The sequence below is a fragment of the Rhopalosiphum maidis genome, chromosome 3 (genome assembly GCF_003676215.2).
Source record: "Rhopalosiphum maidis isolate BTI-1 chromosome 3, ASM367621v3, whole genome shotgun sequence".
NCBI lineage: Eukaryota > Metazoa > Arthropoda > Insecta > Hemiptera > Aphididae > Rhopalosiphum > Rhopalosiphum maidis.
In genome coordinates this window covers 48,407,904-48,428,604 of record NC_040879.1, presented here as the reverse complement: position 1 = coordinate 48,428,604, position 20,701 = coordinate 48,407,904, and the positions used below count along the sequence as shown (strand labels likewise).

Genomic DNA, 20,701 nt, shown 5'->3' with positions numbered 1-20,701 from the left:
GGTCAAAGTTTCAAGATACTCAATTTAGAATTGAGTGTTTCATAAGCCATAAAAAATTTGAATTTGTCATAAACGTTAAAATTATCAAATAAAAACATGTTTTTAGAGTTTATGAAACATTGGCTTAAATGTAATGTATGATATTAAATTAATGCTAAATCAGATCCATATTTCTCTTTCTAGTGGTCAAAGTTTCATCAAGATACTAAATTGAGAATGAGTGTTTCATAAGCCATAAAAAATTTGAATTTGTAATATACGTTAAAATTATCAAATAAAACATGTTTTTATAGAGTTTATGAAACATTGGCTTTAAATGTAATGTATGATATTAATTAATGCTAAATCAGATCCATATTCTCTTTCTAGTGGTAAAGTTTCAAGATACTCAATTGAGAATTGAGTGTTTCATAAGCCATAAAAAATTTGAATTTGTCATATACGTTAAAATTATCATATAAAAACATGTTTTATAGAGTTTATGAAACATTGGCTTAAATGTAATGTATGAAAGTAATTAATGCTAAATCAGATCCATTTCTTTTCTAGTGGTCAAAGTTTCAAGATACTCAATTGAGAATTGAGTGTTTCATAAGACATAAAAAATTTGAATTTGTCATATACGTTAAAATTATCATATAAAAACATGTTTTATAGAGTTTATGAGGTATCAGCTTAAATTAAATACTTGGAAGTTAATAATCCTAAATATGAATCATTTACTGAATTCATTGGTCATGGTTTCATGATACTAATTTTTTGTTTCACTAATATTAAGTTGCTACCAATATGTTCAATAACCATTACACATACATTGCATAAATCCAATATTATTATCAATATCTTCTAGTCTATTTTCAAAATAAGATGTTGATACTTTTCCAAAGTGCTATGAATGCATTCCTCTGTCCCAACAGCCTTGGTGAACTGCTGCACTGCTATCTGAAAAATGTTTGTCAGTTAAATATGTAAATCGGTGGAGAATTAATTGAGAATTGATTGTTTTATAGCGTTAAAAATATGATTTATAACACGAGTCAAAATTATCATTTAAAAGCATGTTTATAGTGATTATTGGTATCAGCTTAAATAAATGAATAAAAGTAATTAATGCTAAATAAGAAACATATTATTTATCTAGTGGTCAGGTTTCACAACTAACTTGAGAATTGACTTTCTATAAAGTAGAAAATAGAATTTATATTATCATATAAAGCATGTTTTATAATGTTTATGAAGTATCAGCATCAATCAAATACATGGAACTAATAATGCTAAATCAAAATTATTCACTTAATTTTTTGGTCTTGGTTTCATGATACTAACTTTTTGTGTCACTAATATTAAGTTGCTATCAATTACATTCATTTAACATTACACGTACCGTGCAAAACACCATTATTAATATTAATACCTTCTATTCCATATTAAACATAGGATGTTGAAACTATTCCAAGCGCTAAATGTTAATTCATGCTCAGCAAGCCTTGAGTGATCTGTTGCACTGCAATCTGAAAAAAAAAAAATGAAAGTTAATAATGGTAAATAAGCATCAATACTTAATCTAATGGTCAAGGTTACATGACTTTATTGACACTACTATTAATTGAATCACAATTATTCTATACCCATTACTCGTACTTTGCATAAAACCATTATTATTATCAGTATCGTCTAGTCCATTTTCAACGTAGGATGTTGTAACTTTGTCAAGTGTCAGAAACGTTAATTCATGTCTTAGCAATCCTTGAGTGATCTGTGTACTGCCATCTAAAAAAAATTGTCGGGTAAATATGTATAATGGTTGGAGGATAAAATGTCACTACTACACACCATAAAGAGATCGAAAGTCTGTTTATGACAACTAGTACGTGAACAACACTGAATAATTCAGAAATGGAAATAATCAAACAAAAACCAACAGACAAACTTCATTCCTATTTCAATACTTGAAACAAATTTAAAGTTGAAATTTAATACAAATATGAATATAAAACTGCAAAAAGATGAAATAAATATCAGACAGTAAATACAAACGTTAGGGTATCAATAGATAAACAATGTTTAAATCACTAAACCACAATCATGGATGAAAAACATCATATCAATTCGGATTAGAATATTCAACTTATTACATTTTATCTCTGGCCGCCGAATTCAAAAATGTTTAATATTATAAAATTTTTAGATACAAATACATTTCAAAACTGATTAACTGAGCATAATATAATGAAATAAATTTCCAATAATATCGTGTACGTTGTAAATTTATCAGGCAGTTGTATGAATATTATGAGTCTTAACATAGATACATAGTAACTAGTAAGACAAAAGTCAAAAAGTAATAACATTAAACTATATATGTATGTATTATTTAAGTGTTTAGATAGTTGCAGGTAAGCGTTTATTATGCATTAATATTCTCCGGACTGTACAGTCCACTGGTTACTAATTGAGCTTAAGTAAACGGTCTTATATGTTATATATCTTATACATATAAAATTCATTTTTTGAATACTTAACAATGTAAATAAATCATAATAATTTATTTTTTTTATTTCGATGTCCATAAAATTTAAATCTTTATCTCCTATAAATATTACCGAAGTTATATTGTGAAATTCAAAACAATTACTACCAATCATACTAATATATTGCATATTAATTATACACATATAATTAAAACTAATAAATATTAAATGAAATGTTGTATTCGAGTAGATTTGAGTCTGAAGTGATCTACTGACTGCGTCGTACATTTTAAAAATGATGGTCGGATCTCGTATAAACAACGAAATCGCTTAGGTACATATTAAATTCTTAACGCTAAACGAGGGATATAAACACTATAAACATTAAATTGATGTATTCTCTATATGATTTGATGAAAAAACTATTTATAAATAAACTATTTTTTATGCTGTTGGCGTATTGCTAAACGTTGAAACCTTAACAAACATAAAACGTGTAAAAAAAACAAAGTTCAAAAAGATACTTCGTTAAATCGTTATACGGTGGTATAGGTGTACCATACAGAATGTATGCGTGTACGAAAAAACAAGCCATTCGATTTTTAACCTTTATTAACCTTTCAAACTCGTCATAGCATTTATGAGTCAGCACTCAAATTTCGAAAAGATTAAACAAAAACTCAAATTCAAAAATTCGAAAAATACGTAAAATCTAAGTGCCAAAAATAAAAATATAATCGTAACTCTCTTGCAACAAAACGTCCGATTCTTCGGTTTTGGTAGCGTTCGAATTTTTACAAAAACGTCTAAACGATGCGTAGAAAAAATCGCTCTAACCACCTAAAAATTAATTGTTTCGTAGCGACAAAGTCCAAAAACTGCAAATCCTAATTTCCGACGCCAAAAATAGGGGTAAAAATGAATTCTACAGTGTCACCACGGGACGCCGATTTTGATCACAGACCTACGAAAAACTGAACTTGTGAACTTCAGAAACGTGGAACAAATATTAAACATTTTTAAAATATCCATGGGGGAGGGGCACAAGGAGCCATAGGACACTGCTACCACCGAAGGACTTTATGTAAAACGACTTTAAACAGAAATTTCCGTGAAGTAACTATGTCCCATACATCGAAACCCGGCCGAGTAACACTCGTCTAAAAATTCAAATTTCGGAATTCCAAGACCCCAATGTGGGGTAAAAACGGCATTTACGGTGTCCACAACAGATAACGCTTTTGATCAGCATCATCCAAAATACCAGAATCTTGAGTTTCAAACACGTCGAACGACCAATAAGGTTTTTCAAAAATATATTTGAGGGAAACAAATATTTATGCAAATATACAGTACTTATAACTTTTTTTTTTTTTATTTATTTATTAAAAAAAATGTTTCAGCATTTTATCATGCTATTACAAGTTTACTAACGTGTTCAATTACAATAACAATTACAATTACTAATATTTTTAGTTAGTGATATAGTGATACACATGCTAATGTTAGTTAATATTTATTTATTAGTGGTAATTTAAAATCGATCTTCGTCTTCGCTTGATTGTGATAGAAGGAGATCTTGGGGTAGACGTGGTTTTAAACGCCGATTTTTCGTTTTTTTTTTCCCAGGTTGTAGAACCGTGCGCCATCAGATGTATTGAGATTAGCATGAAAGTTTTTGAATTGTATTTTTATCCAGTCTCGGAGAAGAGGGATTCCCGTGACTTATAACTTTATACATAATAATAGTACTACTCATAGATAATGATGAAACACACTGCGAAATTTAGAATTTTTACGCTATTGCAAAGATGTTTAAAGTATACCTTTTGTAACTTGTACCTACGTATAATAAGTAATATAGTTGTTTTATTTACATAGAATAATTTATGACTTTGACGTTTGCAATTTGTGAATATATTTCGTACAAATTGTACCAAGTCGTAATTTTTCATAATTTTTTTGTTGCTTTTGGTAATTAAAATGTACAAGGTTCAGTATAATCATACCGTTTAGGGCGATGTTAAACATTTATTACTGAAACATATAATTATATATGCAAACTTGCAGTAAGTAAATAAAATAATTATTTAAAAAAGTTTTATATTGTATAACATAACTTTTCTAAAACTTTGAATTTTACAACTCGTTATTTCAACACATGATATAATCTGTTGTTATGATATTCATCTATAGATTTTGAGATTCAAATTGAAATACTAACATTTTTAATATGGGTTTTTCGTTTCGAAATCTTCGAGGTTCAACGCAGTGACACCTCAAAATCAAATTTCTGTTCTAAAGAATTTTGAATTTCAATTTTAAAATTAAGAAATTGCTAAAACCAAATTTCCTACCAATTTTTTTTTTAAACTGCACATTTAAATTACCATTTACCGTCTAAATAATTGAGTTGAAAAACTTTTACTAATTGCAAGACGCATCTTGGGACGAATTTGTTCGGTCTCTGAACATTTTATCTAAAGGCGCCAGTATTAAAGGATTTAGTTTTGGAGTTTTGGATAACGTAATAACTAATAATAATTGAGTTTTTAACACAAAAATTTATGAAAAATTCAGAATTTGGACAGTTACACTGTTACAAAGTCATAAATGAGTAGATAATTTTCTATAATATGCAATGGTTTGTGAGCAATAATATTGAAAATTTTGAAAGTGCAGTAGCGTTGCCTATACAAAACACCTTCAAATCTGCATGACAATATAATAAAATACATAATGCGCTCAATTTCACTATTTGAGGTGTACTGTAAGATAAATATTATAAAATAAATAGAATATTAGAAAATCTACCAATATCTATATTTCAAAATAATTAAATCGTTTAAATTTGCCTATATAGACCCCCCTTCATTATTGATAAAAAAAAAAGGATCCGACAACTGGCTATATTAATTAAGCATATGAATACATTATGATCACTAATATTTTTGAAAATTAAACAAAAAAAAAAAGATCACAAATGTCCATAAAACTTTACTCATAAGAAATAAATTTTTTTTATAAGTAGGTATTAAAAACCTTTATTTTGATATTTATCAAAATCACAAAAAAAAAAACTAACTCTTTTCTAGTTAAAAGTTGTCTGTCCTGTATTTTTAAGTTTTGAAAATGTTATACATGATTTTTCATACGTACATGTAGTTCATAAGATTAAAATCATAAAATCTAGATATATAAAAGATAATTATTTGTTACACATTTCAAGTTCAAATTTGATTGAAATCATAATATATAAACAAAGATGACTAATGATTTATAATTGAAAAATATTTATGGGCATATAAAAATTTTAGAATATCTTATTACATTTTATACATTTATTGGCCTTTAAATGCATTTTATTTCTAATAAAATGAATTTAACCATAAAATAATAAAAGTGAATTGCATAAAATTATTAAATTTATCGGAATCTTCTAGTCCATTATAAATGTAGGATGTTGAAACTTTTCAAAGTGGTAAAAATGTTAATTCATGTTTCAGCGAGCCTTGAAAGATCTGCTATACTGCAATCTGAAAAAATGTAGTCACTTAAAATGTGAAATTGGTGGAGAACAACATTAGAATACAGAGTTTTATACGCAGTTAAAAATATGAATATAAAAACGAGTCAAAATTATCATATAAAAACATGTTTTATAGAGTTTATGAAACATTGGCTTAAATGTAATGTATGAAAGTAATTAATGCTAAATCAGATCCATTTTCTCTTTCTAGTGGTCAAAGTTTCAAGATACTCAATGAGAATTGAGTGTTTCATAAGCCATAAAAAATTTGAATTTGTCATATACGTTAAAATTATCATATAAAACATGTTTTATACAGTTTATGAAACATTGTCTTAAATGTAATGTATGAAAGTAATTAATGCTAAATCAGATCCATTTTCTCTTTCTAGTGGTCAAAGTTTCAAGATACTCAATTGAGAATTGAGTGTTTCATAAGCCATAAAAAATTTGAATTTGTCGTATACGTTAAAATTATCATATAAAAACATGTTTTATATAGTTTATGAAACATTGGCTTAAATGTAATGTATGATATTAATTATTGCTAAATCAGATCCATATTCTCTTTCTAGTGGTAAAAGTTCAAGATACTAAATTGAGAATTGAGTGTTTCATAAGCCATAAAAAATTTGAATTGTCATATACGTTAAATTATCATATAAAACATGTTTTATAGAGTTATGAAACATTGGCTTAAATGTAATGTATGAAAGTAATCAATGCTAAATCAGATCCATTTTCTCTTTCTAGTGGTCAAAGTTTCAAGATACTCAATTGAGAATTGAGTGTTTCATAAGCCATAAATATTTGAATTTGTCATATACGTTAAAATTATCATATAAAACCTGTTATTACAGATTTATGAAACATTGGCTTAAATGTAATGTATGAAAGTAATTAATGCTAAATCAGATACATTTTCTCTTTTTAGTGGTCAAAGATTCAAGATACTCAATTAAGAATTGAGTGTTTCATAAGCCATAAAAAATTTGAATTTGTAATATACGTTAAAATTATCATATAAAAACATGTTTTATACAGTTTATGAAACATTGTCATAAATGTAATGTATGAAAGTAATTATTGCTAAATCAGATCCATTTTCTCTTTCTAGTGGTCAACGTTTCAAGATACTCAATTGAGAATTGAGTGTTTTATAAGCCATAAAAATTTGAATTTGTAATATACGTTAAAATTATCATATAAAAACATGTTATTACAGAGTTTATGAAACATTGTCTTAAATGTAATGTATGAAAGTAATTAATGCTAAATCAGATCCATTTTCTCTTTCTAGTGGTCAAAGTTTCAAGATACTCAATTGAGAATTGAGTGTTTCATAAGCCATAAAAAATTTGAATTTGTCGTATACGTTAAAATTATCATATAAAAACATGTTTTATAGAGTTTATGAAACATTGGCTTAAATGTAATGTATGATATTAATTAATGCTAAATCAGATACATATTCTCTTTCTAGTGGTAAAAGTTCAAGATACTAAATTGAGAATTGAGTGTTTCATAAGCCATAAAAAATTTGAATTTGTCATATACGTTAAAATTATCATATAAAAACATGTTTTATAGAGTTTATGAGGTATCAGCTTAAATTAAATACTTGGAAATTAATAATCCTAAATATGAATCATTTAATGAATTCATTGGTCATGGTTTCATGATACTAATTTTTTGTTTCACTAATATTAAGTGCTACCAATTATGTTCAATAACCCTTTATACATACATTGCATAAATCCAATATTATTATCAATATCTTCTAGTCTATTTCAAAATAAGATGTTGATACTTTTCAAAAGTGCTATGAATGTAAATTCCTGTCCCAGCAAGCCTTGGGTGAACTGCTGCACTGCTATCTGAAAAAAATGTTGTCAGTTAAATATGTAAAATCGGTGGAGAATTAATTGAGAATTGATTGTTTTATAAGCAGTTAAAAATATGAATTTATAACACGAGTCAAAATTATCATTTAAAAGCATGTTTATAGTATTTATGAAATATCAGCATCAATGAAATACATGGAAGTTAATAAAGCTAAATAGGAAACAATTACTTAATTCAATGGTGTTAGTTTCATGTCAATTAATTGAGAATTGAGTGTTTCATAAACCATAAAAAATTTGAATTTGTCATAAACGTTAAAATTATCAAATAAAAACATGTTTTATAGAGTTTATGAAACATTGGCTTAAATGTAATGTATGATATTAATTAATGCTAAATCAGATCCATATTCTCTTTCTAGTGGTCAAAGTTTCTAGATACTAAATTGAGAATTGAGTGTTTCATAAGCCATAAAAAATTTGAATTTGTAATATACGTTAAAATTATCATATAAAAACATGTTTTATAGAGTTTATGAAACAATGTCTTAAATGTAATGTATGAAAGTAATTAATGCTAAATCAGATTCATTTTCTCTTTCTAGTGGTCAAAGTTTCAAGATACTCAATTGAGAATTGAGTGTTTCATAAGCCATAAAAAATTTGAATTTGTCATAAACGTTAAAATTATCAAATAAAAACATGTTTTATAGAGTTTATGAAACATTGGCTTAAATGTAATGTATGATATTAATTAATGCTAAATCAGATCCATATTCTCTTTCTAGTGGTAAAAGTTTCAAGATACTCAATTGAGAATTGAGTTTTCATAAGCCATAAAAAATTTGAATTTGTAATAAACGTTAAAATTATCATATAAAAACATGTTTTATAGAGTTTATGAAACAATGTCTTAAATGTAATGTATGAAAGTAATTAATGCTAAATCAGATCCATTTTCTCTTTCTAGTGGTCAAAGTTTCAAGATACTAAATTGAGAAATGAATGTTTCATAAGCCATAAAAAATTTGAATCTGTCATATACGTTAAAATTATCATATAAAAACATGTTTTATAGAGTTTATGAGGTATCAGCTTAAATTAATACTTGGAAATTAATAATCCTAAATATGAATCATTTAATGAATTCATTGGTCATGGTTCATGATACTAATTTTTTGTTTCACTAATATTAAGTTGCTACCAATTAATTCAATAACCTTTATACATACATTGCATAAATCCATATTATATCAATATCTTCTAGTCTATTTCAAAATAAGATGTTGATACTTTTCAAAAGTGCATGAATGTAAATTCCTGTCCCAGCAAGCCTTGGGTGAACTGCTGCACTGCTATCTGAAAAAAATGTTGTCAGTTAAAATGTAAAATCGGTGGAGAATTAATTGAGAATTGATGGTTTTATAAGCAGTTAAAAATATGAATTTATACACGAGTCAAAATTATCATTAAAAGCATGTTTTAGTGTTTATGAAATATCAGCATCAATGAATACGGAAGTTAATAAAGCTAAATAGGAACCAATTACTAATTCAATGGTGTAGTTTCATGTCAATTATTGAGAATTGAGTGTTTCATAAGCCATAAAAAATTTGAATTTTCGTAATACGTTAATATCATATAAAAAACATGTTTTATAGAGTTTATGAAACATTGGCTTAAATGAATGTATGAAAGTAATTAATGCTAAATCAGATCCATTTTCTCTTTCTAGTGGTCAAAGTTTCAAGATACTCAATTGAGAATTGAGTGTTTCATAAGCCATAAAAATTTGAATTTGTCATATACGTTAAAATTATCATATAAAAACATGTTTATAGAGTTTATGAAACATTGGCTTAAATGTAATGTATGAAAGTAATTAATGCTAAATCAGATCCTTTTCTCTTCTAGTGGTCAAAGTTTCAAGATACTCAATTGAGAATTGAGTGTTTCATAAGCCATAAAAAATTTGAATTTGTCATATACGTTAAAATTATCATATAAAAACATGTTTTATAGAGTTTGAAACATTGTCTTAAATGTAATGTATGAAAGTAATTAATGCTAAATCAATCCATTTCTCTTTCTAGTGGTCAAAGTTTCAAGATACCAATTGAGAATTGAGTGTTTCATAAGCCATAAAAATTTGAATTTGTCAATACGTTAAAATTATCATATAAAAACATGTTTTTAGAGTTTATGAAACATTGGCTTAAATGTAATGTATGATATTAATTATGCTAAATCAGATCCATATTCTCTTCTAGTGGTAAAAGTTTCAAGATACTAAATTGAGATTGATGTTTCATAAGCCATAAAAAATTTGAATTGTCATATACGTTAAAATTATCATATAAAAAACATGTTTTATAGAGTTTATGAGGTATCAGCTTAAATTAAATACTTGGAATTAATAATCCTAAATATGAATCATTTAATGAATTCATTGGTCATGGTTTCATGATACTAATTTTTTGTTTCACTAATATTAAGTTGCTACCATTATGTTCAATAACCTTTATACATACATTGCATAAATCCAATATTATTATCAATATCTTCTAGTCATTTTCAAATAAGATTGTGATACTTTTCAAAAGTGCTATAATGTAAATTCCTGTCCCAGCAAGCCTTGGGTGAACTGCTGCACTGCATCTGAAAAAAAGTGTCAGTTTAAATGTAAAATCGGTGGAGAATTAATTGAGAATTGATTGTTTTCATAAGCCATAAAAATTTGAATTTGTCATATACGTTAAAATTATCATATAAAAACATGTTTATAGAGTTTATATGAAACATTGGCTTAAATGTAATGTATGAAATTAATTAATGCTAAATCAGATCCATATTCTCTTTCTAGTGGTAAAAGTTTCAAGATACTAATTGAGAATTGAGTGTTTCATAAGCCATAAAAAATTTGAATTTGTCATATACGTTAAAATTATCATATAAAAACATGTTTTATAGAGTTTATGAGGTATCAGCTTAAATTAATGTATGAAATTAATAATCCTAAATATGATCATTTACTGAATTCTATGGTCATGGTTTCATGATACTAATTTTTTGTTTCACTAATATTAAGTTGCTACCAATTATGTTCATAAAAATTTTAATTTGTAATAATACGTTATCAATATCTAGTCATTTAAAATATGATGTTATACTTTTCAAAGTGCTATGAATTAATTCCTGTCCTGTATGAACTGCTGCACTGCTATCTGAAAAAAATGTTGTCAGTTAAATATGTAAAATCGGTGGAGAATTAATTGAGAATTGATTGTTTTATAAGCAGTTAAAAATATGAATTTATAACACGAGTCAAAATTATCATTTAAAAGCATGTTTATAGTGTTTATGAAATATCAGCATCAATGAAATACATGGAAGTTAATAAAGCTAAATAGGAATCAATTACTTAATTCAATGGTGTTAGTTTCATGTCAATTAATTGAGAATTGAGTGTTTCATAAGCCATAAAAAATTTGAATTTGTCATATACGTTAAAATTATCATATAAAAACATGTTTTATAGAGTTTATGAAACATTGGCTTAAATGTAATGTATGAAAGTAATTAATGCTAAATCAGATCCATATTCTCTTTCTAGTGGTCAAAGTTTCAAGATACTCAATTGAGAATTGAGTGTTTCATAAGCCATAAAAAATTTGAATTTGTCATATACGTTAAAATTATCATATAAAAACATGTTTTATAGAGTTTATGAAACATTGGCTTAAATGTAATGTATGAAGGTAATTAATGCTAAATCAGATCCATATTCTCTTTCTAGTGGTAAAAGTTTCAAGATACTAAATTGAGAATTGAGTGTTTCATAAGCCATAAAAAATTTGAATTTGTAATATACGTTAAAATTATCATATAAAAACATGTTTTATAGAGTTTATGAAACAATGTCTTAAATGTAATGTATGAAAGTAATTAATGCTAAATCAGATCCATTTTCTCTTTCTAGTGGTCAACGTTTCAAGATACTCAATTGAGAATTGAGTGTTTTATAAGCCATAAAAATTTGAATTTGTAATATACGTTAAAATTATCATATAAAAACATGTTAATACAGAGTTTATGAAACATTGGCTTAAATGTAATGTATGAAATTAATTAATGCTAAATCAGATCCATATTCTGTTTCTAGTGGTAAAAGTTTCAAGATACTAAATTGAGAATTGAATGTTTCATAAGCCATAAAAATTTGAATTTGTCATATACGTTAAAATTATCATATAAAAACATGTTTTATAGAGTTTATGAGGTATCAGCTTAAATTAAATACTTGGAAATTAATAATCCTAAATATGAATCATTTAATGAATTCATTGGTCATGGTTTCATGATACTAATTTTTTGTTTCACTAATATTAAGTTGCTACCAATTATGTTCAATAACCTTTATACATACATTGCATAAATCCAATATTATTATCAATATCTTCTAGTCTATTTTCAAAATAAGATGTTGATACTTTTCATAAGTGCTATGAATGTAAATTCCTGTCCCAGCAAGCCTTGGGTGAACTGCTGCACTGCTATCTGAAAAAAATGTTGTCAGTTAAATATGTAAAATCGGTGGAGAATTAATTGAGAATTGATTGTTTTATAAGCAGTTAAAAATATGAATTTATAACACGAGTCAAAATTATCATTTAAAAGCATGTTTATAGTGATTATGAGGTATCAGCTTAAATAAAATGAATAAAAGTAATTAATGCTAAATAAGAAACATATTATTTATCTAGTGGTCAAGGTTTCACAATACTAACTTGAGAATTGACTTTTCTATAAAAAGTAGAAAATAGGAATTTATAATTATCATATAAAAGCATGTTTTATAATGTTTATGAAGTATCAGCATCAATCAAATACATGGAACTAATAATGCTAAATCAAAATTATTCACTTAATTTTTTGGTCTTGGTTTCATGATACTAACTTTTTGTGTCACTAATATTAAGTTGCTATCAATTACATTCATTTAACATTACACGTACCGTGCAAAACACCATTATTAATATTAATACCTTCTATTCCATATTAAACATAGGATGTTGAAACTATTCCAAGCGCTAAAAATGTTAATTCATGCTCAGCAAGCCTTGAGTGATCTGTTGCACTGCAATCTGAAAAATATGAAAGTTAATAATGGTAAATAAGCATCAATACTTAATCTAATGGTCAAGGTTACATGACTTTTAGTGACACTACTATTAATTGAATCACAATTATATTCTATACCCATTACTCGTACTTTGCATAAAACCATGATTATTATCAGTATCGTCTAGTCCATTTTCAACGTAGGATGTTGTAACTTTGTCAAGTGTCAGAAACGTTAATTCATGTCTTAGCAATCCTTGAGTGATCTGTTGTACTGCCATCTAAAAAAAAATTGTCGGGTAAATATGTATAATGGTTGGAGGATAAAATGTCACTACTACACACCATAAAGAGATCGAAAGTCTGTTTATGACAACTAGTACGTGAACAACACTGAATAATTCAGAAATGGAAATAATCAAACAAAAACCAACAGACAAACTTCATTCCTATTTCAAAATACTTGAAAACAATTTAAAGTTGAAATTTAAATACAAATATGAATATAAAACTGCAAAAAGATATGAAATAAATATCAGACAGTAAATACAAACGGTTAGGGTATCAATAGATAAACAATGTTTAATATCACTAAACCACAATCATGGATGAAAAACATCATATCAATTCGGATTAGAATATTCAACTTATTACATTTTATCTCTGGCCGCCGAATTCAAAAATGTTTAATATTATAATATTTTTAGATACAAATACAATTTCAAAACTGATTAACTGAGCATAATATAATGAAATAAATTTCCAATAATATCGTGTACGTTGTAAATTTATCAGGCAGTTGTATGAATATTATGAGTCTTAACATAGATACATAGTAACTAGTAAGACAAAAGTCAAAAAGTAATAACATTAAACTATATATGTATGTATTATTTAAGTGTTTAGATAGTTGCAGGTAAGCGTTTATTATGCATTAATATTCTCCGGACTGTACAGTCCACTGGTTAACTAATTGAGCTTAAGTAAACGGTCTTATATGTTATATATCTTATACATATAACGATTCATTTTTTGAATACTTAACAATGTAAATAAATCATAATAATTTATTTTTTATGTTCGATGTCCATAAAATTTAAATCATTATCTCCTATAAATATTACCGAAGTTATATTGTGAAATTCAAAACAAATTACTACCAATCATACTAATATATTGCATATTAATTATACACATATAATTAAAACTAATAAATATTAAATGAAATGTTGTATTCGAGTAGATTTGAGTCTGAAGTGATCTACTGACTGCGTCGTACATTTTAAAATGATGGTCGTATCTCGTATAAACAACGAAATCGCTTAGGTACATATTAAATTCTTAACGCTAAACGAGGGATATAAACACTATAAACATTAAATTGATGTATTCTCTATATGATTTGATGAAAAACTATTTATAAATAAACTATTTTTTATGCTGTTGGCGTAATTGCTAAACGTTGAAACCTTAACAAACATAAAACGTGTAAAAAAAACAAAGTTCAAAAAGATACTTCGTTAAATCGTTATACGGTGGTATAGGTGTACCATACAGAAATGTATGCGTGTACGAAAAAACAAGCCATTCGATTTTTAACCTTTATTAACCTTTCAAACTCGTCATAGCATTTATGAGTCAGCACTCAAATTTCGAAAAGATTAAACAAAAACTCAAATTCAAAAATTCGAAAAATACGTAAAATCTAAGTGCCAAAAATAAAAATATAATCGTAACTTCGCAACAAAACGTCCGATTGCTTCGGTTTTGGTAGCGTTCGAATTTTTACAAAAACGTCTAAACGATGCGTAGAAAAAAATCGCTCTAACCACCTAAAAATTAATTGTTTCGTAGCGACAAAGTCCAAAAACTGCAAAATCCTAATTTCCGACGCCAAAAATAGGGGTAAAAATGAATTCTACAGTGTCACCACGGGACGCCGATTTTGATCACAGACCTACGAAAAACTGAACTTGTGAACTTCAGAAACGTGGAACAAATATTAAACATTTTTTAAAATATCCATGGGGGGAGGGGCACAAGGAGCCATAGGACACTGCTACCACCGAAGGACTTTATGTAAAACGACTTTAAACAGAAATTTCCGTGAAGTAACTATGTCCCATACATCGAAACCCGGCCGAGTAACACTCGTCTAAAAAATTCAAATTTCGGAATTCCAAGACCCCAATGTGGGGTAAAAACGGCATTTACGGTGTCCACAACAGATAACGCTTTTGATCAGCATCATCCAAAATACCAGAATCTTGAGTTTCAAACACGTCGAACGACCAATAAGGTTTTTCAAAAATATATTTGAGGGAAACAAATATTTATGCAAATATACAGTACTTATAACTTTTTTTTTTTTATTTATTTATTAAAATTAAAATGTTTCAGCATTTTATCATGCTATTACAAGTTTACTAACGTGTTCAATTACAAATAACAAATTACAATTACTAATATTTTTAGTTAGTGATATAGTGATACACATGCTAATGTTAGTTAATATTTATTTATTAGTGGTAATTTAAAATCGATCTTCGTCTTCGCTTGATTGTGATAGAAGGAGATCTTGGGGTAGACGTGGTTTTAAACGCCGATTTTTCGTTTTTTTTTTTTCCCAGGTTGTAGAACCGTGCGCCATCAGATGTATTGAGATTAGCATGAAAGTTTTTGAATTGTATTTTTATCCAGTCTCGGAGAAGAGGGATTCCCGTGACTTATAACTTTATACATAATAATAGTACTACTCATAGATAATGATGAAACACACTGCGAAATTTAGAATTTTTACGCTATTGCAAAGATGTTTAAAGTATACCTTTTGTAACTTGTACCTACGTATAATAAGTAATATAGTTGTTTTATTTACATAGAATAATTTATGACTTTGACGTTTGCAATTTGTGAATATATTTCGTACAAATTGTACCAAGTCGTAATTTTTCATAATTTTTTTGTTGCTTTTGGTAATTAAAATGTACAAGGTTCAGTATAATCATACCGTTTAGGGCGATGTTAAACATTTATTACTGAAACATATAATTATATATGCAAACTTGCAGTAAGTAAATAAAATAATTATTTAAAAAGTTTTATATTGTATAACATAACTTTTCTAAAACTTTGAATTTTACAACTCGTTATTTCAACACATGATATAATCTGTTGTTATGATATTCATCTATAGATTTTGAGATTCAAATTGAAATACTAACATTTTTAATATTGGTTGTTTCGTTTCGAAATCTTCGAGGTTCAACGCAGTGACACCTCAAAATCAAATTTCTGTTCTAAAGAATTTTGAATTTCAATTTTAAAATTAAGAAATTGCTAAAACCAAATTTCCTACCAATTTTTTTTTTTAAACTGCACATTTAAATTACCATTTACCGTCTAAATAATTGAGTTGAAAAACTTTTACTAATTGCAAGACGCATCTTGGGACGAATTTGTGTCGGTCTCTGAACATTTTATCTAAAGGCGCCAGTATTAAAGGATTTAGTTTTGGAGTTTTAGATAACGTAATAACTAATAATAAATTGAGTTTTAACACAAAAATTTATGAAAAATTCAGAATTTGGACAGTTACACTGTTACAAAGTCATAAATGAGTAGATAATTTTTCTATAATATGCAATGGTTTGTGAGCAATAATATTGAAAATTTTGAAAGTGCAGTAGCGTTGCCTATACAAAACACCTTCAAATCTGCATGACAATATAATAAAATACATAATGCGCTCAATTTCACTATTTGAGGTGTACTGTAAGATAAATAATTAATAAAATAAATAGAATATTAGGAAAATCTACCAATATTCTATATTTCAAAAATAATTAAATCGTTTAAAATTTGCCTATATAGACCCCTTCTATTGATAAAAAAAAAGGATCCGACAAACTGGCTATATTAATTAAGCATATGAATACATTATGATCACTAATATTTTTGAAAATATAAACAAAAAAAAAAGATCACAAATGTCCATAAAACTTTACTCATAAGAAATAAATTTTTTTTATAAGTAGGTATTAAAAACCTTTATTTTGATATTTATCAAAATCACAAAAAAAAAAACTAACTCTTTTCTAGTTAAAAGTTGTCTGTCCTGTATTTTTAAGTTTTGAAAATGTTATACATGATTATTCATACGTACATGTAGTTCATAAGATTAAAATCATAAAATCTAGATATATAAAATGATAATTATTTGTTACACATTTCAAGTTCAAATTTGATTGAAATCAAATATATAAACAAAGATGACTAATGATTTATAATTGAAAAATATTTGTGGGCATATAAAAATTTTAGAATATATTATTACATTTTATACATTTATTGGCCTTTAAAATGCATTTTATTTCTAATAAAAATGAATTTAACCATAAAATAATAAAAGTGAATTGCATAAAATTATTAAATTTATCGGAATCTTCTAGTCCATTATAAATGTAGGATGTTGAAACTTTTCAAAGTGGTAAAAATGTTAATTCATGTTTCAGCGAGCCTTGAAAGATCTGCTATACTGCAATCTGAAAAAATGTAGTCACTTAAAATGTGAAATTGGTGGAGAACAACATTAGAATACAGAGTTTTATACGCAGTTAAAAATATGAATATAAAAAACGAGTCAAAATTATCATATAAAAACATGTTTTATAGAGTTTATGAAATATTGGCTTAAATGTAATGTATGAAAGTAATTAATGCTAAATCAGATCCATTTTCTCTTTCTAGTGGTCAAAGTTTCAAGATACTCAATTGAGAATTGAGTGTTTCATAAGCCATAAAAAATTTGAATTTGTCATATACGTTAAAATTATCATATAAAAACATGTTTTATACAGTTTATGAAACATTGTCTTAAATGTAATGTATGAAAGTAATTAATGCTAAATCAGATCCATTTTCTCTTTCTAGTGGTCAAAGTTTCAAGATACTCAATTGAGAATTGAGTGTTTCATAAGCCATAAAAAATTTGAATTTGTCATATACGTTAAAATTATCATATAAAAACATGTTTTATAGAGTTTATGAAACATTGGCTTAAATGTAATGTATGATATTAATTATTGCTAAATCAGATCCATATTCTCTTTCTAGTGGTAAAAGTTTCAAGATACTAAATTGAGAATTGAGTGTTTCATAAGCCATAAAAAATTTGAATTTTTCATATACGTTAAAATTATCATATAAAAACATGTTTTATAGAGTTTATGAAACATTGGCTTAAATGTAATGTATGATATTAATTAATGCTAAATCAGATACATATTCTCTTTCTAGTGGTAAAAGTTTCAAGATACAAAATTGAGAATTGAGTGTTTCATAAGCCATAAAAAATTTGAATTTGTCATATACGTTAAAATTATCATATAAAAACATGTTTTATAGAGTTTATGAAACATTGGCTTAAATGTAATGTATGATATTAATTATTGCTAAATCAGATCCATATTCTCTTTCTAGTGGTAAAAGTTTCAAGATACTAAATTGAGAATTGAGTGTTTCATAAGCCATAAAAAATTTGAATTTTTCATATACGTTAAAATTATCATATAAAAACATGTTTTATAGAGTTTATGAAACATTGGCTTAAATGTAATGTATGATATTAATTAATGCTAAATCAGATACATATTCTCTTTCTAGTGGTAAAAGTTTCAAGATACTAAATTGAGAATTGAGTGTTTCATAAGCCATAAAAATTTGAATTTGTCATATACGTTAAAATTATCATATAAAAACATGTTTTATAGAGTTTATGAAACATTGGCTTAAATGTAATGTATGATATTAATTATTGCTAAATCAGATCCATATTCTCTTTCTAGTGGTAAAAGTTTCAAGATACTCAATTGAGAATTGAGTGTTTCATAAGCCATAAAAAATTTGAATTTGTCATATACGTTAAAATTATCATATTAAAACATGTTTTATAGAGTTTATGAGGTATCAGCTTAAATTAAATACTTGGAAGTTATTAATCCTAAATATGAATCATTTACTGAATTCATTGGTCATGGTGTCATGATACTAATTTTTTGTTTCACTAATATTAAGTTGCTACCAATTATGTTCAATAACCATTACACATACATTGCATAAATCCAATATTATTATCAATATCTTCAAGTCTATTTTCAAATAAGATGTTGATACTTTTCCAAAGTGCTATGAATGCAAATTCCTGTCCCAGCAAGCCTTGGGTGAACTGCTGCACTGCTATCTGAAAAAAATGTTGTCAGTTAAATATGTAAAATCGGTGGAGAATTAATTGAGAATTGATTGTTTTATAAGCAGTTAAAAATATGAATTTATAACACGAGTCAAAATTATCATTTAAAAGCATGTTTATAGTGTTTATGAAGTATCAGCATCAATGAAATACATGGAAGTTAATAAAGCTAAATAGGAATCAATTACTTAATTCAATGGTGTTAGTTTCATGTCAATTAATTGAGAATTGAGTGTTTCATAAGCCATAAAAAATTTGAATTTGTTATATACGTTAAAATTATCATATAAAAACATGTTTTATAGAGTTTATGAAACATTGGCTTAAATGAAATGTATGAAAGTAATTAATGCTAAATCAGATCCATATTCTCTTTCTAGTGGTCAAAGTTTCAAGATACTCAATTGAGAATTGAGTGTTTCATAAGCCATAAAAAATTTGAATTTGTCATAAACGTTAAAATTATCAAATAAAAACATGTTTTATAGAGTTTATGAAACATTGGCTTAAATGTAATGTATGATATTAATTAATGCTAAATCAGATCCATATTCTCTTTCTAGTGGTAAAAGTTTCAAGATACTAAATTGAGAATTGAGTGTTTCATAAGCCATAAAAAATTTGAATTTGTAATATACGTTAAAATTATCATATAAAAACATGTTTTATAGAGTTTATGAAACAATGTCTTAAATGTAATGTATGAAAGTAATTAATGCTAAATCAGATCCATTTTCTCTTTCTAGTGGTAAAAGTTTCAAGATACTAAATTGAGAATTGAGTGTTTCATAAGCCATAAAAAATTTGAATTTGTCATATACGTTAAAATTATCATATAAAAACATGTTTTATAGAGTTTATGAAACATTGGCTTAAATGTAATGTATGAAAGTAATTAATGCTAAATCAGATCCATTTTCTCTTTCTAGTAGTCAAAGTTTCAAGATACTCAATTGAGAATTGAGTGTTTCATAAGACATAAAAAATTTGAATTTGTCATATACGTTAAAATTATCATATAAAGACATGTTTTATAGAGTTTATGAGGTATCAGCTTAAATTAAATACTTGGAAGTTAATAATCCTAAATATGAATCATTTACTGAATTCATTGGTCATGGTTTCATGATACTAATTTTTTGTTTCACTAATATTAAGTTGCTACCAATTATGTTCAATAACCATTACACATACATTGCATAAATCCAATATTATTATCAATATCTTCTAGTCTATTTTCAAAATAAGATGTTGATACTTTTCCAAAGTGCTATGAATGCAAATTCCTGTCCCAGCAAGCCTTGGGTGAACTGCTGCACTGCTATCTGAAAAAAATGTTGTCAGTTAAATATGTAAAATCGGTGGAGAATTAATTGAGAATTGATTGTTTTATAAGCAGTTAAAAATATGAATTTATAACACGAGTCAAAATTATCATTTAAAAGCATGTTTATAGTGATTATGAGGTATCAGCTTAAATAAAATG

The 20,701-nt window shown here is 26.2% G+C and overlaps 1 long non-coding RNA gene across 3 annotated transcripts; it reads right to left on the bottom strand.

Moving 5' to 3' along the window:
* Positions 1-5,867: 5,867 nt before the first annotated feature.
* LOC113556998 lies at positions 5,868-20,467 on the bottom strand. Of its 3 annotated transcripts, none has more exons than XR_003405565.1 (3): positions 20,410-20,467; positions 12,271-12,401; positions 5,868-6,007 (listed from the first exon to the last, which is right to left on the bottom strand). It is a non-coding gene; the product is annotated as an uncharacterized LOC113556998 (long non-coding RNA). The 3 variants fall into 3 exon arrangements; XR_003405563.1 differs by lacking the exon at positions 5,868-6,007 and adding an exon at positions 9,151-9,203; XR_003405564.1 differs by lacking the exons at positions 5,868-6,007; positions 20,410-20,467 and adding exons at positions 9,151-9,203; positions 12,890-12,947.
* Positions 20,468-20,701: the final 234 nt, after the last annotated feature.